The 25030-nt window shown below is 34.0% G+C and overlaps 1 protein-coding gene across 1 annotated transcript in view; it reads left to right on the plus strand.

Moving 5' to 3' along the window:
• The window catches only part of LOC123013190 (neuroligin-4, Y-linked), a 101954-nt gene that overhangs the window by 43450 nt on the left and 33474 nt on the right, over positions 1-25030 (plus strand). The window lies entirely within an intron of this gene.

A 25030-nucleotide genomic window follows, 5' to 3' on the forward strand; every position in this document is an offset into this window, starting at 1 on the left:
GCTCAGGCATTAAATGCAAAAACGTCTCTTGCAGGGCCCAAAACTCGCATTGCAGGAACTGATAAAACGTCGAGCATTGAGTTTTTATCTTTTTTTTAATGTGAGACAGAATTTCGTTATCACTACTAAGTTAAAAATTAAAAAAATGAACCTTTGCAGGAAATGAATTTTTTTGTTAAATGCCATAGGTAACAATTTTATTTTTGAAGAAATATCTTAAAATCACCTAAAAATTGCATGGTTACGTTACAAAAAACTCAGCTTTAAAACTCAACATACAAAAAATTATTTTTTTTTAGAAATCTGTATAGGGGCATAATGCGAAACTGGTAAAGTACCAGTTATATGCCTGACATAATGCCTCAGATTTTACAAAAGCTATAGTAAAGAAACAAATTAAGAGCTTGAGGTATTGCAAAAATTGATCAAACAAATACTGGATGTTTTTACTGTTTTTTTAATTTATTTAAAAACGTTAAACTACCACAAAAGTGACACTTTTATACTGTATAGTATCAAGCATTAAAATTATTTTAAATTAACTAGCAAAAATCCGAAACTTAAGATCACGTTTTATGTAGCTAAAACGAAAATGTTTACTAATGTACTAAAATACTACTAGTTTTATGCCTGATATAATGTCCTGGTCTCCTGCAGTAAAGAACTTGAACCACTGCAGAAGATAAAAATTTTCTTTTAAACAAATTTAAAAAACATTAAACAACCACAAAATTGACAACTTTATGCCGTATATATTGGACATTATTTTATTTTAATTTAGCATGTAAAGATTAGAAATTTCAACGTTTTATTTTTGTAACTAAAAACGGACTGTTTACTAAGCGTGAAAGTACCAGTTTTATGCCTAAAATAATGCATTAGTTTTTAAAAAGGCAAAAAAAAATAAAAGCTGGAACCATTATAGAAGTTAACATATGTTGCCACATTTGTTTAAAAGAAACGTTTCATAGAAACGGTTTAGCCGTACTAAAACGGGCATTAAACATTTTTAAAATTTGTCCTGCAAAGATCAGAAACTAAGGGCCAGTTTCATAATCATTTAAATCATTAATCATTTAAAGGGACTTTAAAATTAATGTTGGTTTAGAATGTCAAATTTTTGTCAACAAGTCCATAGTAATCAGCACATTCTAAACCAACATTAACTTTAAAGTGTCTTTAATTCTATTATGAAATTGGACCTTAGACTTTTTTTCATGCAACTAAAAAGCAACGTCTACTAACTGATCGAAAATCATTATTAGTGTTATGCATCACAGAATGCCTCGAGCATTTTCTCGTGCAGGAAGAATAATAAAATAAGCTTTAGAGACCTGAACTATTAAAATGATAAACTGCAGATTACTAAAGTTTTCACCCTATTTTTAAATTATTTGAAAATAAAGTGTCAAAATGTAAAAACTTGTTCAGGAAATTGGTTTACGAGTCTAAACCATTACAGAAATTAATAAAATGGTTTATTTCATGTTTATAAAATTAAAATAAAAAAACAGAACTTGTAAAAAATTGATAAAATTTAACAAGTTTTCCATTATTCGTAACAAAAGTAACATGTTGTGCCACCAAAATGCCCTCAAGCGGCATAAAACTACAACTACGTCCGTTACAGGAACTACAAATAAACAAGTTCGAATCATTGCAGGAAATATTTAGAAGATTTTTGGTTGCAATAAAGCTCAAAATTTGTAGTATATACACTGTGTCAATTTTAAAACTTACAATTGGCAATTTCTCTCAACTGAAAAAGTTATTAATAATCAGTCAAAACCGTTTTGGTGGTTCCTAGGCGGAATTAAAATGACATGACAAGTGACACACCTCCACCCACCCTTGAATATAATAAAAAAAATGAAAATTTAACGTCTTCGTTTTTGAATAATTGGAAAAATGGCTTTACCAAACAGGCTGTTGTATGACATTTTTGAAAAGCGCTTGTTATGAGCTTTCCAACGATGTATCGCAAGTAAGGTCGTACCATTTAAAATTTTCAACTTAAGGTGGCTCTGGCTTGAAGGGTGGGTGGAGGAGCGTCACTTACCATGCCATTTTGATTCCCCCTAAAAACCACCGAAACGGTTTTGAGTGATTCTCAAAAACTTTTTTAGTTCTAGAGATATTGCCGATTGCAAATTTTAAATTGACACCCTGTATGTTTAAATCCCGCTTCAGATTGAATTGAAAAGTTTTGACTTTTGAGGTGGTATAAAAAAGAGGAATTGAGTGAATTACACGGTCATGGAAGTTCTGGTTGCTTTTTGCACAAACGGCATCGTTAATAAAGAAACCTCAAACGAAGCGAACGTTCTCTCCCGCCTAATTAAAAAAGTGTTAAAAAGGTTCTTTCGCCGTTTTGAATTTCGTACTTAATTATGATTTGCGTCTGTTTGTGATCTCAAGTGCTACTTTTGCATTAAAGTTAAAATAACGCTTGATCGTTGAGTAAAATTGGCAGTTCCATTAGATGTAAGTAATTAAGAAATTGCCTCTTAATTAAATAATAAAGTCAAAGTGTTTACCATTAAGTGTTAATTAAGTTGATGATTTTAAAGAAAACGTAGGGCGTTTTAACTAACATCCGATTATTGTCTTTAAACAAGTCTCAAAGCAAACTTATTGGCAAAATATTGGAATAATTACTTCGTCACTCCTCAAGACCTCGTCACTCTTTTTTTCCGGTAAGTTTCGAACAACTCCGGGCGGAATAGCTCCAGTTAAACTTTTATGAATGTTATTATATCTACAAGCCGTGATTTATCTCTTCCAGTGGATTTTATGTTAAACTTTCAAGTAAACATCTTCTTTCCACAATAAGCGACGTGCAAAAGTTTACAAACAACCCAGAAATATGGTATAAAACCCTCTCGGATTTTTATTAAAATCGTGATAATTTAATTAAGTTGCGAATCGAGACGTAAAGTCTTGTTTTGGGCGACTTTAAACTTTGCGGAAAGAAAAGCCCGACACTGAAACATTCCCATCCCTGGCGACCAGTTTGCGTGTTATCCTAGAGGATTTGCAGGATAAAGGGTTCCGAAGCGGGATACTTAAATAATCCCTTCAGTCGTGCTCTATTTTGATGTTACAATGCAATTGGAGGCCTACGATTTTTTACCAATTTCACCTAAAAAAATAATGTTGTAGCAGCAAATAGTGGAGCTTTCCGATTGGACTATTTGCATAATATCGTTTTTTGTCGCGCCACTTTTCCAGCGAACCGAAACGTTTTATGTTTCATGCAAGAAAACCGGAAATAGCGCCATGTCAAAGCCAGGAAACGTTCGTAGTTGTTTCGGTATTAAACTGCAATGTCTAAATTTTTTAATTAGTGAATTAGGACCTGAAAAATGATCCCGACGCGTCGATATTAGAGACGACCCCCTCGAAGAGCGAAATTATGCACCCCGTGACGACGTCAATAACGAGGCCTTGGCTTGGGTTTCGTGCACGACAATTTGATTCCCAAATTCGATATAAAAAATACAGTTGTTAGAGCTTATTTAATGCACTTTTTATTACATAATTTTGAATGTATTATTGGGGTTGTTTAAACCAGTCCTTGGTTTTATGTGGAAGATAACTTTGTATGCCATTTCCATGGAAATTACATTTTTTATTGCCACAAAATGTCATATAATGTACTAATTTCGCACGGATGAGCTTCGAGTCCTGTTTTATTTAATTCGCACAAAAATGGGAAATGTCTGAAACTGAAATGCAATTGCAAATCCTCAAGTTTTCGTCGATAGGAGTGTTCGGAATCGCGGCACGTTCTCTCCCAAATCCAACTTTATTCTTTACTAACGTTTAGAAGGACGCTTTAAACCGGAAATATTTCCGTTTTACTTTACACACATTGAGGCCCAAAGAGGTCATCGGAGGTTGTTTTGGTAACGCCATAAACGTTTTACAAAGTCTCGGGAGACAAGCCGTTTCTTCGACTACTTCAAAATATACAAACTATTTATAAAAACTCTGATTCGAACAAACTTTGTATGAAGAGTTTTTTTCTTATTTCATTACCGGAATAATAAAGTCTCTAACGGCTTTCATAACTAGATTATTTTAACTTTATTGGTCATAAAACATTTTCTTCTTAAAACCTGAGGCCAAGTGAAAGAATAGTAAAAAGCTTAATTTTTTGAATAAATTTGTTTAGGGTGAAAATGGCGCAAAGTTTGCAAAAGTTCAAATCGTTTGTGTCGCAGATGATGAGTAATTTTCGAGCAACTAAACAAACATTAATTACTGGAACTCTTTCGTACTTAATAAAACTTTCAAAGTATTTACCATAAACTAGGGTAAATTCCCTAGGCAGTACAAGGTATTTTCATAAATTTGCATTATATTTGCTACACGTTAATTTATATTCATATGTGTGCAAATGGGACGGTTGTTAACATGCTTGTTATAAACAGGAGGAAGTTGATTAAATCTTATTCATGATTGTGGTAGTTGAGTGAGGAAAAACAGTGATTTTTATTCCGTCATATGGATCCTTTCCATACCTGGGAAATTAAATGTAACCAACCGACCACAAACTTTAATACCTTCGTAAATATTATATGATACGGACGGAAATATTGTAAATAGAATTTTCTATGCGCGAAAGGCTTGGCCTGATTGTGTCATTGTCGCTTTATGAACATAAATCCAGATTCTCTCCAAAATTATTAATTAAAACCCAAACCGAAGCTCTCCCGAAATTGATTCCGATGATGGATTTTCTAGTTTCCCGATAAACTTTTCCAGTTTGCATTAATCCGCCGTTTGGCGATTTAACGCGGCCATTTCTCCCCGAAAAATCCGATGCAATTTCAAAGTTTAAATTCCCTCATTACAGGAAACTATGTCTTTGGAAGTTCGAAACTCTAAATGTCAAGCAAGAGTGATGAATCAGGAGTGTTTCGTGCACCTCCAATAATTGGCAAAAAATTCCTTGATGGTCAAACTCCCGCCGGAAATCCAATCCTTTTGAACGGTCTTCGAATGCGAAATTTATTCAGATTGTGGATGAAAATTGCAAGTCCCTCTTTTTGCTCTGTTAAGTTGGATGCTTTCATAGAAAATTTTCTTTCGGGAATAAGAGAGCATAATTGCTCGACTTATCCTCCAACCCTTCAATCAATTCGAGTTAATCGATGAGCGAACGGGACAAATCCCAGATAGCATGTTTACATTCTTGAATGCCATAAATATCAACAAACCTATTACACAAAAAGCGCTGACAGAATATACGACTCGCAAACTTTTTTCTTACCACAAACAATTCACTTTAATTAATATTGCCGAGGCCGAGTTTATTAGAGCGATGATTTGACGAAAAAACAAAACTTGGGATATAAAATCCCGTAATTACATTTGTGGTAAATTTGCTCATCACAAAAGTTGTCTCACAACCGCAGAGATAACTTTGAAACAATCACAAACCAACAGAATGCAATCTAACGTTTCGTTTTATCTCAAGTATGTTTAAATGTTTACTGCATTTACCCACGGACATGCATTTCTGATGGCCTTGAAACCATTCCGCACGTAACTGACTCGAACAAGAGCTTGGAATAATTGAAATTGTTGGGGCAAACTCACACAAAAGGACACCTAATTTAAAAATAGCTACTTGACCAAACCGAGACGTGCTTAATAATAAACCAACGACTTTTCCAAGACCAGACTACAGATTTTACAAGTGATTTCTGCAAACTATAGTCTTTTTCAAAAAGCGAAATTTTATGTTTTGTAAAAAAAATTAAAAACTAAAGTTTACAGAAAATTATACGGGCTGTTCCGGCTAAACCTCACATTATAGAAGTATTGGGAGTTCTAACAGTGATATTTATCTAAAATTTTAATTATAGCCATAATTGTTTAGATCCTTCTCAATGAAAATATTTTCAAGATGGCAGCAGTTCTGGTTACACCGGAAATAGGTATCAACTTCGTTATTTTAAATAGAAAGTTATGTTTTTTATTGCGTTTTTGGATTACTCAAGTGATTTTGAGAGAGTTTTTATTAGGCTTCCCTATACCTAAGTTTTTGAAAAATAAAGACTTTTTTGAATTTTTTATTTTGCATCTTCCTCTACAAAATTCGATAACCCTACAATTTTTTATTATTTTGAAATCGTATTTGCGCATATATAAAAAAGAAAGGTTAGATCTTTTCTTTCGTGTATTTACAATTGGAAAAATAAATTAATAAATCTCCAAAATTTAAGGTTCAAAACTTCAAATACCCGCAACCGAATTTTTTCAAATGGAAGGCCCCAATTTGTTCTTCACTAAATAAAAGAGAATTTAATTTGTTATTTGACTTTTTTTTACAATGGAAGAAATTCTCTGTTATCTATGGTAGTTTTCGCATAGTTTGCCATGAAAATATTTTTTTCACAATTGTGTTATTCTTTTTGTAAATACAAATTACATTTATTTAGTCTAAATTTGAATAACTTTGATATTCTATTTTTTTCTTTTTTCTATGACAACCTATGCTAAAGTAGCTATGGTTAATAAATTTCTCACAATATCGAAAGAAATTAATATAACTTGAAAACTATCAAACATAGGTATAAGGAATGTTAACACAGATCGAAGCAGAACTAAATTTTCCACCATTTAGTGAAGAAAAAATTAGGGTCTGCCATTTAGAAAAATTGAGTTAAGGGTATTTGAAGTTTCTTACCTTTATCTCTCGTATATACTACACAAATATGGTTTCAACATAATAAAAAATGGTATAGTTATCAATTTTTGAATAGGAAAATTCAAATCCAAAAAATTTTAAAAAGGTCTAAATATTTCGAAAACGAAAACTTAGGTGTAGGGACGACTAATAAATACTTTCTCAAAATTACTTGAGTAATCTAAAAACGCAATAAACAAATAACTGTGTAACGGTGTAACAAAAAGTGCCGCCATCTTGAAAATATTTTTATTAAGCAGAACCTAACCGATTATGACTATAAACAAAATTTTAGGTAAATATCATTGTTAGAACTCCCAATACTTCAAATGAGGGGTTTACCTAGAACAGCCTGTATATCTTGTAAGCTGCTGATTTTTATAGTTACTTTTATTATAGGAGAAGAAAGTGTGCCTTTTTCTCTCACTTCCAGTAGCCACCAAAAGAGGAATAAACACTTTTCTCCAGTGTAACACATATAATTACTCCTACAACTCCTGAAAACAACATCTGGAAAAAGTTGGTTAACTTATCTTGAATGGCTCTGAAGCTATGAATTTTACTGTGGGTCTATGCACGACGTTATTTTGACACATAAATTGACATAAAGTCAAAACTATTGCAGAAAAAAAGTTGTAGAGCTTGCACGCAAATTGAAAATTGAAATCTAAAATGAAAATTGTCAGGTCAACTGGGAACAAATGTTTAATAAGCAACATTCCGATTTAAATTCTTCTACTTTGAAGCCGAATTTACCAATAAAACAACTCACTTATATCGAATAAAGGATTTAGGAATCGGGAAATCAAAAGAGATTGTCTTGAAAAGAGAAATAAACAAGAATTTATTGACGTATTTTTATTATTTTAAAATAATTGAAAACAAGTAAAGTGGAATTTATTTTTATCAAATATTTTACGTCATTGAATGTTTTTTTTTGAAATTACATTTGGGTAGAGACTTCTTGGTACAAAGTGTTTAGCCATTTGCTCTACATACAGGGGGCGCCAGAACTCGCACTCCAGAGAAAAATGCCGTTTAGATAAAATATCAAGAACATGGAAAAAATGTAAAAAAAAATATCTATAAAAATTTCGAAGTTATGAGCGTTTAAATTTTGCACTTTGACTTTATTTATTTCTGTTGGCAAAATAATTTTTCAAGTTTTTTTGCTACAGGCTATTAGAAAAAGAAAAAAGAAAGCTGTATCCTAAATTGTAACTCTGTTCAATGTTATTTGTGACTTTTATTGGCATAATTTTACCTTTACTAAATAATTGTAAAAAAAACATACAAGATCATCAGTATCATTAAATAGACATAAATAATGTCAAATGTCAAAAAAATAAATGTCAAAATTTTTTTGCAGATAGAATTTAACATTTTTTTCATGTTCCTGATATCTTACTTGACATTTTTCTCTGGGGCGCGAATTCTGACCCACCCTGTATTACTCTTCAAGTGGATTTCGCATTCAGAAACTTGGTAACTAAAACAATTATCTTAAAATTTTTCGATTAGTATTCGGGCAATTCGTCTCGTATTAACACCGAGTTTAAACATTATATAAAGGTAAATTATTCGGGTCCTGCTCGTGTCCGTCCTAGGGCCATTATAAGTTTCAGCGTTTAGCTGTAGAAATTCCGGGGAATGTAACGGTAGACCGCTTGAATAATGTCGCCTATTAGTCGACAATGCCGTCATCAAACATACCGGTCAACTGTGCTTCATACTACATTAGAGAAAATTATATTCTGCTCCGCGTCCAACGTGCTGAATACGAAACGAACGTTTATCGAGGGACGAAAAATTGACGCGTACGAAATTGCGTATAAGTTAATTCCTTTATATGCTCCTGACAGTTTGATATATGTTAAATTTATTTCCGATAGGTGTAATGTGCCAGAACAAGCTTTTTCCACTTCTGTCTCCAACTCGCCGATTAATTTTAAATCAATCGGATGTCACACAACTCCGACGATCAATTTTATTACGTCTCAAGATGATGGCAAAAACTCGCAACTTTTAATATGAGCGACGAGAGTGGTGCAATTTTAATCACGATTTTCAATTACGAGTTGAAATTCGGTTTGAGACTCGTAAATAACACACGTGTCAGGTATAGATACACGCCAAATTAGATTTATTTCTAATAATGCTACCAATTAATTACGCCGAGTTTAAATTATGAATGAGATTTAATTTCTGTTGTAAATTCGCACGTGTTGCAATCATTTATTCGGCATGGATTTACAAATTAGATTGTGTTGGGATTATTGCACGCAAAACTAATTTTATTTTATTTGGCAACTAATACGCCCAATTAACTTACAGCGTTTAACTTTCATTTCAATCGACAATCAGCATCGATTTGGTTATTCATCTTGTCCCACTTGAAATTCCAATGTAGAAAAAATAAATGTTGATATGTGACAACAAGTAATTAATTGGAAATTAGACAATTATTTGGCTCAGATATTATCCAAAACTCTTCATTTCAAATTTCAAATTTTTGCTATTTTTGTCTTTTTCTCATACAGTATTTTATTGCAACATTTGAAAACTTATCTTTTGATTGTGATCTATAGACAAATTTTTAAAAACTTTTGAACAAAAATATTAAATAGGAGTATTCTGTACGCTGAATTTAATAATAAAAACTGATTTTACATATATAGTCCAGTTTTTTTTTAATATCAAAAATAAAAGCCAAAATTACAATAAAAATAGGATGTAACTTCTCAGGGAGATAAAAATTTTACCTTTTTTATAGAAACGGAACAACATGCTGCTAGATTTAGTAGCGAAACTGAGATATCAAAAAAAAATTGTTACTTATGAAGTTTTCCTTGTTGGATCGTAAAAAAAATGTACTACACTAGAAGAAAGTATTTTTTCCTCTCTGGGTGGTTAACTTTTACCTGACTGCTGTAAAAAATAGATTTAAAAAATTAATTTTTTTTTCTTGTAATACAAATGACTATTACAATTCAGCATAAAAACCATCATGCTTGTAGTACAAAATAGTCTTTATTTAGCATAACTCACTAAAATTCTCTGCCTAATTTAATTTAAACTAGGTGTAATTAAAATGCAATTTTTTATTATTAAACACAAAAAAAATCAAAAATCAAATAATGTTTATAAATAAAAATATGTTTCCAGGCATTCAAATAATTTGGTTATTTCAAGTGAATTAGCCGACATTCTTGATTAGTTTATAAACTAGCCGTTAATTTAGTTGAAATTGCACTTATTAAAATAGCCAATGATTTAGCAAGTTTACAAACTATCTAGCCAGTCTACAAATTAGTCAAGTTTGCAACATAAACACTGCTGAAACTTCAGGCAAAAATAGGAAACAGAAAACTGAAAAGTTTGCATTGTTGAAGAAATTTTACTCTATTTCAGCTATCGTTTCCAAAAACTTTGTTTGAAAATGTGGAAAAAATCATGATTTTCTAATTTGAGCAACAAATTTTGCAATTTCGTTACGGTTTTAGTGTTTGGTGACGTAAAATGCATGTTTTTGGTCAGCTTTCGTTTTTGATAATTCCCTTATCAAGTCCCCAAATTTCATAAATCATTTTTATCACATTAAAACCAACCAATCGTGTTTCGTCAGCTAATGAAACGGAATGTTCCGATCAGAATTCGTTTTATTTATTTAGGCAACAAATTGGAGTCAAAAACACGCAAATTAATCGTTTTCTATTTCTTCGTGTTTCATACCTGAAAAATTCGCTTAATTGTGCTCTCTCGAGAACCGCTTTTGAAATTCGAATCGTACATCTGCAACATTGAGACGTTTCCAAATAAAAAACTCCGATTCCTCTCGATCGCTTGAATTCGTAATTTCATAGATGGTGTTTGAGCGGTGGCCTGCTGCAATCAATACCGCTCTTTGGGGCTTTATCGCGTTGTTTTGAGACGCTTCAGATCGGCCACATGCGAGGCCGATTTCAATCTCTCATAGGCCGATTTGCTTTGCAGTCACGAACTCGGAATAGTGTCGTTTTCGAGGGATGACGACGAAATATAATTAATTTTCCGCATGAATTGAACGAAGCAGTCTTCTGACGTGCATATATAACCGGTACGTCTGACTTGCAACTAAATTGCGACCAAACAAAGTCTTTCTTCCCTCCTCCATCTTGAATAATTTATTTGCAAGGAGGAGAATTATATTACAACCATACACTACTATATAATTAAAGCGCGATACGTCGAGAATAAGTTAAACACAACTTTATCGGCCCTTAAATAAAATATCAGACCACAACGATGTAATTCCAGAAATCTGAAGATACGACCCATATTCCCACTTGATGTCAGCTCTTTTGTACCGCTTTACGACTCCATTTTTTTAATGCACTTTTGCCAACTCAGCTTCAATTTTTTAATTCGCTCGATACTAAAAATTGAAGCTTTATGAGTTTCCGATCACCTTTACGAGGCCGCTCGCCCAGAATTGAGCCATCAAATATACACAAAGTCAGGTCGATACTAAGAATTTATTTCGAATCAACATTACGACCCCAAAAATGGATAGCAAGAGCTTTAAAACTTTGCCAAACAACTAAGGAGGCCTATTGAACGCATAGCATTAAACTTTCTGTTGACTGGACTTTGCGAATTTACTTTCTTTTAACCCGGCGATATGTGCTGACTCGCTCCTGCGGGATTTCAGACCCGGCAGGGCAAATATTGCGTTTATTTGAATATGAAAAGCACGCCACAAAATTAATTTTAAAATAATAAAATAAAACTTTCCAAAACCAACATTCTTTTCCTGAAAAGTGCTTCAGGAATAAATACGTGGCTTGCATTTGGTCTTGAGAAAAAGCAAGCACTGCATGTGCATTTCGATGTCTGATAATGAAATAGGTCCGGTGTGAGAAACAGGATATTCGATTCAGACAACAAAAGAGTGTGGAGAGAAAGAAGCGAGAAGTAAATTGGTTGCAGTTTATTGCAACCCGGCGGCTACTATTAGAGAATATGATCAACTATTCTTGTTGGTAATGAGTAGGAAAGTGGAAGTTAATTGGATGCTAACGCGCCAGACTTATAACGATTATGCTTAACATAAAATTACAATTTCAATTAACTTGCAGGTAATTTTAGTGTAGAAGACTCAGCTGCATATTCTCACCGAGAGATAAAAAATTAGCGCAAATTGTACAAATCTGAGAACATTTCTCCAAGGAATGTCTTTCATACGCCCTGTCAGGGCTGAAACGTTTCCTGGCGGGATTGTGTGATGTGGTCGTGGAGTTTCCAACAGCTGCAGTGCCTGCAGAGTGCACGAATTTGGCTAATAAGACGGTCATCTGCACGATGCCAATCCATTTAAAGCCGTTACGTATTTCCCAGATGGCCCATGATTTTTAATTTCATTTTCCATTTAAGGCTTGAATAGACTTTGCGTTTTAATGAGACGAACCTAAATTTCAATGTTGTGAGGGGTCGTAAAAATACTTCAACGCTCCGAGGGGTAAACATTTAATTTATTCATCATTGATGAAAGGCATTTGAGACGTGTGCTGCCAATAAAACGCTACAATGGGCCTTACGTGCCTCCAGGAATTGAAATGGAAGTTATTAACTGGTGGTAGCATTTTTTTCGATAACATGTAGGGTGTAAATATTAAAATTTAACAAAAAATGTATAAGCAATTGGTAAATACTAATTTCGTGTATCGGCTGAAGTTATTTTCAACTATACAGCGTGTCCTAAAAGTAAGTGACAAAACGAACTTATGTTTTTTTAAATAAAATAATATACTCGTATGTTTCTTGGCATTTCTGGATGTAATTTCAATCTTTTAAGCTAAACTTCTATTGGTCAATTTTACTAAGTTTTTAAAATAAATTAATTTTTTTAACGAAAACATACTCTATTAAAAAATATATTACACAAACACTAAGCCAACTATAGTTTTTTACAACTACAAAATAAATAAAATAAATTTAATATATTTCAATATTACACAAATATGTATAAACAGGGACGACGCCAAGGGTGGGTGTGTGTCCACCTAATTAAAATAGAAAATTTAAAAACTAAACAATAAAGAAAAAATGTATTTAATATGAATTAATTTCAACCAATTTTTGAACTTCATATTTTGGAGAAAAGTTAATACAAATTGGTATACAATGCACAAGTATTATAAATGTTTTTTATTTACGTTTTTAACTGTTATGTTATTAGAATTACATTAATTATTATTTAAATTAAATTTAAATTAAATTAATAAAATAAAATTAATTATTTAAAATTTAAAATTAAAATTATTTAAAATTTAAAATGGTCTATTAAGAGTGTAGAGGTCCAAGGCTTATTTGACTTATACAGAGCGCCCAGAAATGTGGTAGCAAGTTTTTCGATTCGTCCCGCAAGATGCCACTTTTTTAACAGAGATCTTTTTTATGCTTGGCAACGCCGCTATCTAAATTGAGATAAATAAATGTCAAGAATTGGCAAACTTGAAACTTTCAAATTTAAATTTTATTGAAAATGTTCCAAATGATCCCCATTATGCTTAACTGAACCCTTCAAGCAACATCTCGACAAATTTTAGTGCATAAATCGGGGGTAAAGATTGTTCGGAAAATCTCCTTAACATATTCTTTTAAGGTTTGAATATCAGGTTTTGGACCATCTAAATAAACCAAGTCTTTAAAGATTACTGAAAAATCAGGTGGAGTCATATCACAAGACTTGACAGGCCATTCAATTTTGACCCCCTACGACCAATTCAAGTCACTTCTCCAATGGTTTAGAATTTGGTTACAATTTTTAAAATTACAGCACGATTGTCCTGGACAATTAAAACAGTTCTATATTTTCAATTTCAAAAACTTTTGAAAAACTCAAAAATTGAATGTTACAAGATTGAACAAATTTGGCTTTTCGAAAGTGCCACCTTGTGACACTTTGTGTAAAAGTTGCTACCACATCTGTAGAAGTCAGTCTGAAAAATAAAGTTTCGTGTAAAAACGTTCTTTTGCCTTTAAAAAAAAATAATAAAAGAAATATTACAGACTATTTTTTAAAAACTACACCTTTTCTTATAAACAAAAATAAATTTGAAGTGCCCACCTTAATAAATTTTGAGCTACTTGTGCCCACCCAGAAAAAAATTCTGGCGTCGTACCTGTATATAAATTTTTAAAAATTCTAATATTTAAAAGTAAATAATAGGCTTTACCACCTCGCTGGGACACCCTGTATGTATCGTAAAAGAGGATCGTTTCTTTGTCTTGGAGAGCTCAAGAATCGTAACAGTGTTTGTCATCGAATATTTAAAGTTATTTAATCGATTCGGGTTATTTTTTGAATCGACATGCTCGCGACGATGAATCCACTTTAAATATTTTACCTCCGTTCAAACGTTAACCTTTATCGATTCCGGGATTGTATCGAAGGGCACAAGTCGAGTACCGAGAGAGTAAAGTGTGTTTGGAACCGCTCTGTTAAATTGTTAAACATAATTTATGTGGAGTACATGCCATTATGGGAGAGAGACATCCATGGCGACCTAATGAACTGGCTAAATGTGCACCACCTTAATCAACATTAATCAAGGGGGAAACAAGTTTAGTTGAAGCTGAATCGACCCTATATTGCTTATATATTCATGCCGCGATAGCGGAGAAGACAACTTCATAATTCGATCGTTTACGGCTGAGATTGGGCGAGGACTCCATTAAAGCAAGGACAAATAAAAAATTGCTAGAGAAATAGCAAACCGAGAACTAATAGTATATTATGTTATTAGAAGCAAAAGTGATAGTTTATGTGGCAAAGATAAATGTTTATTTTGTCGAACGTAGTGATGCAAATAATTCATCTAAGCCACATACTCTCACTTTTACTCCGAATAACATACACTATTTTATCCGAAAACATATTTAGATCGAGAAAAAGCAATACTTAATAAGCAAGTAAATGAACAAAAGAATCAGGACGCTTTACAACTATAAACAAACATGACGCATTAATGTTATGTTCAGATTTTCAAAAGTATTTATTAATTTAACTATTGGATGACTAGTGCAGTTAGCAGTGACAACAAAAAAACATTGGTACCTAAATGTCATCGTAAAAGTAAAAATGCTTTAGGCGCAAAAATAAAACTTTTACTCCATGGCTGAAAGGTAAAACTTTTACTTGTGACATTTAGTCATAAAAGTGGTCACTTTTGTGATGTTTGCGGATAATTTTTTTTTATTCACAACAGCCGCAAGGATTTTTTTGGGGTTTCTCTTGACGGTTTCAAAGATTAAATCGGCGTTAATATGTGATAGAATGCAGGTAAATCGACTAAATAGCAGCGAATGCAGTAATGATATTACAGGATTTGCGGTTATGTGTCATGTAACGATAAACACAAGTTGTAACTGGCGAGGATTAAGTTGTTCCCTCCTTGGAGCCTAATTACTAACTTATGTAATATATCTTGAGAAATAGGAAGCTACCAATTTGATTTATATCTCAAAGTCACCGTTTTTGAAGGTTGGACTTCCGAAATTTGTTCTAAAAATTTCGCTTGATTGGAATTTAAGCTTGGCAAAGTTTGTGCACTTCTTGTAATTTCATTAAACACTATTACGATCCATTTTAGAAAGTTTGAATCCTCGTTTAAGGAGTTTATTGGTTATCAAACCGGAATCGATGTCGTTGCTTTAAAAACTCAACCATAACCGATCTAATTATGAGAAAATGACTGGAAGAGAGCTAAACAAAGACTTTATGGGAGAAACTTAATGTTCTTGTCATAAACTGATTGCAAGGTGCGTTTAAACCTAAATGGAAAAACGGGGTTAACGGATCGTTATTTTTTAGATTTATTGAAAGCCCTTTTATTATTTAGCCAACAACACATAAACTACCAGCAATTGGTTAATTTTGTATCAAACTTTATTGGGTATTTAATTTGTCATTGACACTATAACATGTTTGGGGCTTTCACCGATTGAATATTTTATGAATATTTATTTGGAGGAAAATTGCCACTTTGGGTTTAGTGTACCCGCATATCTATAAAAAAAATCCGGGTTGTTATCCCGTTTGAGATAACAGTAGGAATTCCATTATAATCCGGGTGAATCCGGCCACTGATGACTACTTCCGGTCATTCTCCCTCAGACAATGCGGCTTACCTGAAACAGTCAGTCTGCGTTCCGGTCTTCTAATACCTCGGAACTTATTAGGTTTCCCCAGAAATTCACTTTACTTATTTATGACGTTTAATTGACAAGGCCTACTCCGAGCCAAGCTCCTCGAACTTGGAAAAACAGGATAAGGATTTATGATAGGGCAGATTTAATATAACAATGTTATGACCGACAGTCAAGGGTCATTGGTTGGATATTGTTCGCCGTTTTCCTTCTACAATCAAGGATAAAATGGGTTATATTAGCGGACAAGTTATTTATAGCCGCTATAAACAAGAAAGATGTTAGTTTTCGAGGGTTTTCTACGTGGACTGTTAAACCCGACAAAAAATTACCTTGTAGCGCGATAAAGTCCGCGCCGGAGTTTTTGTCTCTTAACCTGACCTCGGAAAATTTCTTGCGCTCAAACTCCGGACCATATGCTTCAAGTCCGGAAGCGTCCAGACGACGAACAGACATCCAACTTCCCAAATTGAGACCTAAAAGGCATCTTGTTCAAAAGTTTCAAGTGCGAATAATTCGCATCGCATTAAACAGCAAAGTTTTTTTTATCTCTAGATTGGTAGAGTTTGTTTCATTAAAACAACGTAATCTTGCTTCCGCCCACCGCTTTATAACTAGGTTTTCGCCAACAATGAGAACGATCGTTTCGACGCTTACTTTTTATCGTCTCTATATTTCTCTGAACCAAAGTGCGAAAGTCTCTGGAAATGGCTGTAATTTGTACAAAGGCCGGATTACGGCAAAAATTCCGGTCAACACGATTGTTTTATAATTCGTATCGGATCAATCCGCGACTTAATATTCCTTCCGGAATTAATCCGATCAAATTTTATTGTTAAGGTACTTTTATTCCGGTCGTTACGGCTTTTACTGCTTGTAGCCCCCGGAAATATCGAAAAGTTTAATTAATTTTCCAAACGAAATTAAATATACGACGAGAGATATTCCGAATTCGCACGTGTGTGTTCTCACAAAACAATAACTCTTCTCCCTATCACATAAATCATCCTTTGTATTGTAAAACATTGGAGCACACCGAACATCAAGGCCAATTCAATATGTCTTCCGTGGGACTCCGGGCGTTACGTAATATTTTACATATACAATAAGAAAGCTCCTACGATGCTCTGTGGCCACATGCACCAGACCAGATAGATGCTGTAAATCATGGCCGAGCCTCATACATAACGAATGGTGGACACTAGCACAACCCCTGATGGAAGATCCTTGTTCCTCACCACTGACACCAAGACGAATAGCCGAGGTCTCCGGGTTATCATGCGTTACTTACTCTCCTATTTATTTAATCTACCCGGAATGCCCCACAAATTCGTTTTTGTTCACTTAACTAGCCTTCGTTAAATGCAAAAGCCTTTTCCGCAGCTAATAAACAACATAATCTCGTCGTGCAACTCTCACGAGACTTTGCCTTCACCAAATTCAATTTGATTAGGTTGAAAAATGTGACCGCGACTCTCATTACCTCATCCCTAACTGTTAAAACTCTTTGTATATGTCGACGTTGCAAGCTATTACTGGTTATGCTTCCGTCGAATAAAACTCAACCCCAATATATGTCGTACAATTGTGTGCAATCTCAATTTACCCTCGAGCGATATCTTTTAGTGATTCAGATCCGGATTCGGATCAACGAATGGAAGAAACAATATTGCAAAGTGCCTACAGGCACGCAAATAAGCTTCTATTAATAGAGACATTCTAATAGCAAAACCTCTCAAACCCAGTTGCTTTTTCTAGAAGAAATAAAGATCCAAAGAGAGCGTAAACTCGGGAAGTGACAATTTTCGCGCCAATCAACATCCCGGAGCATTTTACGTGTTAGACAAAAGTCGAAATTGCTTTTGCATGAGCTAATTTTCCAGTTTTATTTTTACGTCGAAAACAATCAGAGGCGAATTAGAGCACGTTTGTGTGCGAAATAATACTATCACGTCCTGGATATGTAGTTTTAATATGCAATTTCTATCGATTCGGTAGAAATAGGACATCCGGGAGGACTATAATAGAAATACAACTCGACGGGGATAACTTGTAATTAATATTGCACAAATCTCAATTCAATTAGTTTTATTTTTAATTTTAAAAGGCTTGATTGAATTAGAATTTGTATGTTTTCGTGTGTTCTAATAAAAGTCTGTTTACGCATGCTCCTCTGGTCTGAAGATCAAATGTATCCCAATCAAGTCCTAACAAACACTAAAGAGAAATATAAGCAATTTTCCTCAAGCTAACAATGCTTCCAACTAAAAATTGAGTTAAAATTAGCAAAGTTTGCTAGAGGCACTTGAATCTCAAAGTTTCCTCAATAATTAATCAGAAAAATTAATATTTGATTTAATGATTACAAAAACTTTGGTTTCTAATTATTACATAGGAAAAGTTGAACCAATTATTGTTTTTTCTCTCTGTTAAACTATCGAGTTTTCAATTATTTGAAATACATGTGATCCGAGCGTGGCCTCTCGTGTCAAAGAGTCCCGAAATTGAATTACCAAGTTCGTTAAATACCTGTTTCATGGTACTCGCTCTGTACTAAAGACCGGTAGTTGTTAGCGGTGCTTTTTCGTAGATTTGGTAGTAATTTGTTCTTTGCAAAAAAGCTTAATTGTAGTTTGGCCATAACGGCCATTAAGCTGTGATATATAACGCGTGGTAATGCATTGCTGGTGTCGATATCACTTGGTAACGGCAAAACGCAAATGAGAGATATTAATGCAAATTTATTATCAAATATAATTGTAGCGATGCATCAATAAATCGGTTAGTCGATTGTGTATTCATTTCGAATATTAAGTGATTTGGTGTTTCACTTGATGAACCCAAGTCAACAATTTGCTTCAAAAATTGAATCAGAAGTCGTCTATCAGACTACTGTCGGTCAATATTCGCCCGGAATCGGATTTCGATTCGTCTCGACCAGAAATGGATGGCTTTATTGAGTGAATATGCAGTCATAAAACTTCAGCTACAAACCTATTAAGCAGATGAGCAGCCTCTCAAGAGAATATGCCCTAGACGAGGAGGAGAGAGCGTTTCTGCCAATCACGTTCGAGACGAGACGTGCATCAAACACCAAACTTATCCCAACTGAGTTACTTCACCAAAACATCAAACGATATTGTTACAACGCCGTATTTGCTGACAACAACACGATTTTTTTCTAATTACGATGGAAATCTCATAAAACCAAAATGTGGAAACCGAGGATTTGCCGCTGTATTATGTGCCGATAGACGACTTCGGGATTGAATTAATAGCGCCAAAGCATTAACAGATTATACCATTTGCGGGGCCGATTTATGCAAAAACCACAAAATTGGACAATGTTACTCCTCTCTTAGTCATCTTCGCAAACATCAAAACCCCAAACAAAAACCACGAGTGTATGCTCTAGCGAATAACTCTAAAAAATTACATTAAATATTATTTAAAATTTTTGTAATATAAAGAAATCTAAAAATTAGCATAAGGTGAATATTGAAACATTGCAGCTTCATAGAAATTATTTACATCAAAATACATGATGAATGATATCGATTTATGCAAAAACCACAAATTGGCCAATGTTATTCTTTTCTTAGTCATCTTCTCAAAAAATCAAAACTAGTAGCTCTAGTAAATAACAAACACAGAAAGTGAATAACAAAATTTATTTAATTTTATTAAAAATTTAATTTCATTAAACATGAATCTGTACCTTATAACAAAAATAAAAAAAAGTCAAAAATAATAGTTATTTTATTATTAATAAGGGTAGTAATTAATTAATTAATTGATTTAAATTTTTGTAATATGAAAAGGTCTAAAAATTGAAAGTTTGCGAAAGGTAAGTATTGAGACATTGCTGCTTCATAGAAATTATTTATATCAAAATGCATGATAAATAAAGTTTCTTCGTTTGAATCATATCCATCTTTCATGTTATTAAAGTTAAAACAGCACAACTGTGGCCAGATTCACACATAACATCTGCATTCATTTATATTTAAAATAAAAATAGAAATAATAAGGTAGGAAAATGAGTAAAAAACCCGATTTTAATAAAGTTGTACAAAAATAGTAAATTACAAGTTTTAAAACAGTCATTTTTCTCGGAAATATGTTAAAGTATTGTTGGTTCTAATTAAATATCTGTGCTAAAAAGCCAATTTAAGTTTTGGTGTTGCAACTCCGGTCACCGGTCGTGCTTTGTGCGCCATCCGGTTTATTGTTCTGAAATGATTTATGTCAGTGTTCCGCCTCTTACGTCAACGTTTATAAAAATCATCAAAATCGACATTTTTATTATCGGTCTACATTCGTTGATTTTTTCCACATATTGTGACCACCATTCCGCACCAAAAACTCGATCATTGAAACGTTTGAAACTAACTCTAATACTGTTTAAACACGAGTACTCTGAATTACCGATACGCGGCTTTTATAACTATTTTTGCATAAAAATTTTATTTCCGAAAAGATTAAAACGAGGAAATGTTTGAACGGTTCACAATCACGGCAAATAAACCCTTCCGACATTTATTTGCATGTACATTAGACTTTAATACCTGCAAACAAGGATTTCCACTGGAAGACTACATTTGAAATTTAAAATAGATAAAGTTTAACTTTGGGTTAAACACACACGACCCGATTAATGAACAGCGATGGCCACTTGCACACTTTTTTCCGAATTAATTTTATTGTGAAACTTTGCACGAGTTGGTTTTATTAACTTAATTAAAGCGATGATTTATAGGCGAAAATACGTGTTTAGACTTTAATAAATTTCGAATTGCGACCGTCCTCACATGTCTGGAAGTTATCAATTTTTTGAAATGTCGCAGTATGGCAATTTAGAGTTTTTGCGTGCTAGTTGCAATAACCGCTAGCGTTGTAGATTTTGCTATAATCAAAAACGCAAACAAGTAATTCATTTAAACATTGTTTTTTTGATAATGACAAGTGTGTAATCTTCGTTGTCTTGTATTCGTGAAATAATTGTGTTTTATGTTTGTTTTACGACTGTCTATAAAGTATATGATGAGTTATAAGTGTGATAAAACAACAAACTCGCCCTAAATTAATGTTGACGTAATCGTACGATACAATTTAGCGATATTGTATTGGAGTGAAACCCAACATCTTGTACAATATTTCATTTAATCCACGTAAAAAGGTGATCGTGTGCTCGCAAAGATTAAAAATTCATGTTATAAATCTCGTCCACGTCTCACAGAATAATTAATCAGCGTGATAAGGAAATGAAAAATGAGTTTCGAGCAAATTAAAATAAGCTCGAAACACATTCACTGACCCAACTGTAATTCCCCTAAATCCCACTCCTAATTTAAGATTTTTTCAACAGGTGCTAATCAAAAATCTTTTAGTAAAACACACAGCATTTTCGGAAATCCCCTAAACCAACAAATTGATCTAGCGCTTGCAAAAACACGTCGAGAAAGTCCCAGATCAAACGCGACCCAAGCTAGGGATGATAACAATGTGTGTTCGTTCACATAGTGATATAAATTTTCGGTACACGCGAAAATTCCACGCTACACCGGAGTTTCCCATGATAACGTATGATAAATGGCCGGTTTAATTGGTCTGCTAGCTTTCTATTTCCGCCTTTTGTTTTGTGTCTCAATTTATAATTTTTGCGAAAACCACAAGTGCATAATGAAAGGTGGAACATTCTGCAGGCGCACGACATCAATCATCCACGGAAATCGATGAATGTCGGACCGATTCAGCAAACCGATGACAGGGGTTTATTAAATAAGCGATCTGGCGATAATAAACCGGCAAATGCACTTTTCACATCTACAGTTTCACACAAAAATAACGTTAATTTGGCCTTTAAAATGGCAATATGTATTTTTTTATATGAGTACTGAAAAGTAAACTTTTTTGCTCAGAAGTAAACCAAGTTTTTAAATAAGTCTTTAATTAGTTTGCTAGTTCACAGCACACCTACAGTTTCATTAAACCCGTTTTGTGACATATTCATTAATAGACAAAGTAAAACAAAGTGTAAAATGCGCTCAGCTGCATCAAATTTGATAATTAAACTTGTAAACAATGAGGTGACGTCTCGTCACATTTTAAATCAACATCAAACAACCTTTTTGCACGTTTCAGGAGCTAATCAAGAAGTTGGCAACACTATTGTAAAGAATTTTTGGTTAATTTAGTAAACTCGGTTAATTGCTTAACCTCGAGTTAATCTAGGTGTGGAGCTGACCACTGCAAAATTATGTTTCACGTTTTGATGAAATTAGATTATGTCGAGGGTGAACAAGGGAGTGTTAACTCAAATAATTTAATTTTTAAAGTCAATAGTAAGGAAATGTCGGAGAGATTTCCTCCGAACAAAAGCTTTATATGACGTTTAGAGATAAGAGTGTCACGCTTATCTCAAACAAAAAGCCAACAAGGAGTATGAGTCAAGGATATCCCATTGTAATAGGTGCCAAGTCGATTTCAAGACATGGTTAGCTAAATATTGAAAGATATCTCTTACCTCTTATTCACTTTAGACACGTCAGAGGATATATCTAATTCAGAGTGATTGTTTTCCATAACCGTAAAAATAAAACAACAATAAGGATAACAGCTTTTTTTACAACAAAACCTGTACTAAAAAATTTGTTTCGTTTCGTTGCTTCAGCATGGTCCCCAAGTGGGCGCTCCCAGGTTAGTATAATGCAAATGTACTTCTATTTAAATATTGCAGAAATACCAAGGCAAGTCTTCGGTATCAATGATTTGAAGCAGCGTTGATCCGCTACTTTACGAGGCAGTAAAAAAAGGGTTTTCCCGGAATAAAACAACCGAAACGACTTGATCAATATGCACGAATCGAGAGCCATCGATCTCGGTCGTTAATGAGATGTGGCGTTTCTTCTCGACCGGAAAATATTGCTCGTGTGTGCCGAGCCACTGAAAAAAACAACAAGCGAGTTAATAAAACAAGCAGATTGTAACGTCAAGGGCGGTTTTGCTAATTATGACGTCACATGGGACGCCGCGCTATCACCGGGAGAAAAAGAGGACTATTTATCTCCCTGCACGCTTAATTGGACTGTCTTTTTTGTGGCGTGGCATTATCGTGGTCCACACATGCCGACGCTCTGCATTTAAATGCGGCCCTTTTCTTATTTTATTTATGACGTGTTTATTTATCGATTTGTTTTCGCAAGAATGTTAAGATAAGCTGTAATGAAAAATGTGGCGTGAATGACAAAAGGCCGACGGGCTTTTTAACTAAGAGTAATCGTCTTTGCGCTTCCGGTCATTTTTTACACACATTCACAAGGGGAAGGTAAATAAAAGCGCGTAATTAGCCTTCCGGATGGCTTTAATTCGATCCCTTTGGCCACGAAACTCGCTTTTTAAATACATTTCTTATAAATGAGATTTCTACGCTTTGTTAAGAAGCATGCGGCTTTGAAGCGGATTTATAAAAGTTATTTTTCATTCATATCTTTCACCCCTTTAGCAAATATATTGCCTTGACAAATTTATGCAAATTTAGTAAATGAAGCCAAAATGACACACTACAACTTATCAAGTGTGCTTATATACAGGCGCCCCTTCCACTCAGCGAGCACGTGACCCAGTTCTCCGCTAATCAGAGCGGCGCGCCCCACCCTCCCCCATCACGTGGTAACCAAAGTCGACTAGATATTTCTACGTTGTGAAAGTTACTGGTTGTTAAAGATGACAAACAAACTAATATTGTATACGTTTCTAAAATGAAAGAGTATTTTTCTTTAATTTTGTTTAAACCTTTCTTTACTTTACAAAAGTATAAGCTCTTTACTTTCAGAATATTCTTTGTTTCTTTCGATTTTAAAACATACAATATTGTGCTTTTATTACGTGTTCAGGATCAATTTCTGTTAGTCATATTATAAATCTATTTTTCTAAATGCAGCCCAATAAAAAACACAGACTTGAAACTTTTTTTCTTATTTACTACTAGTTTTGAAAATGCGGTTGGTGCCTTCTTAATCAGTTCCATACGTTTCCTGGTCTCTGGTGGGAGCTGCGGAATCGTTTTATGACTCCTACTGTTAATACATTCAAAGAGGATTTCTCGCGGGACGCCGTCTTCAATTCGGTCATAAATTTTTAAGGAGTCTTGTCCCGGTCACATCTCATGGGGTCGACGCGGCTCGCATATTGTGTTTGTTTTCGTGAAAATCAATTTCATGTGTGGAGGAAAAAAATTGCACACATGTCAGCCCCTTTTTCAGGCATTAATAGAGAGGACCCGGATTTGAGGCTATCGCCGGACCCAAAACAATAAAATATGCCAATGGAGATGATGCGAACGTGTTATTTATCATTTCAGTTTTTGTAAAATACCGGTGATGAGAAGAAAAGAGTCGGTTTATAACGTAATAAAAATTAAGGAGTTCATAAAAATTGTAATAAAATTACTACAGTGTAAGTGGGAAGGTCGTTATGTAGACGATCTGCACGAAAACGATTATTGTAACGTCTCTCAACAACGTCTCGAGTTTGATTTCATCGCTTTCAAACGAAGACTGAAGGATATGTAAAATACGATCGCGGCACCCCTTACATGCCTAACAATGCAGGGCATTGTTTCAAGTTAATAACAAATCCTTTCCATAGACCCAGAATTAACCTGAAATTCCTGCTGACATTGTTAGCTGTATTGCGGTTATACAACTACATTTCAGGGTTTAATCAATCCTTTGCCATGTAAAAGCATTAATTATAAATCACTCTCGAAGACAAGAAACTCAAATAGAAGAAACTTTTTTACTAGAAGGAAACTATTTTTTTTAATCGAGACAGTGTTTAGGAACTCCTAATCGTAGATTTGTGAAAGTCGAGCAGATATTGAGGGAGCGAGGGTGAAATGTGTTGGTTTAAAGTTCTATGGAGCGGAAAGCTCCCGAAGAGCACATAAAAAGGGCAGGGCACATACAAATCATCTGCAAAGCCGCCGGATTAAAAAAGTAACAAATGTGAACTGCGTGTTTCGACTTCTTTAGATGGCGGCGTTTCCGGTCAAGAGGTGTCTCCGATTGGGATTGATTTAGTTCAGGAAGCCGGTCAAAGAGCCAAAAGTTGTGCTTTATTTAACTTATTCATTGCCGG

The sequence above is a fragment of the Tribolium madens genome, unplaced genomic scaffold, assembly GCF_015345945.1.
Source record: "Tribolium madens isolate multiple individuals breed KSU strain unplaced genomic scaffold, Tmad_KSU_1.1 Scaffold_96;HRSCAF=242;Tcas5.2_LG5, whole genome shotgun sequence".
Taxonomy (NCBI): Eukaryota; Metazoa; Arthropoda; class Insecta; order Coleoptera; family Tenebrionidae; genus Tribolium; species Tribolium madens.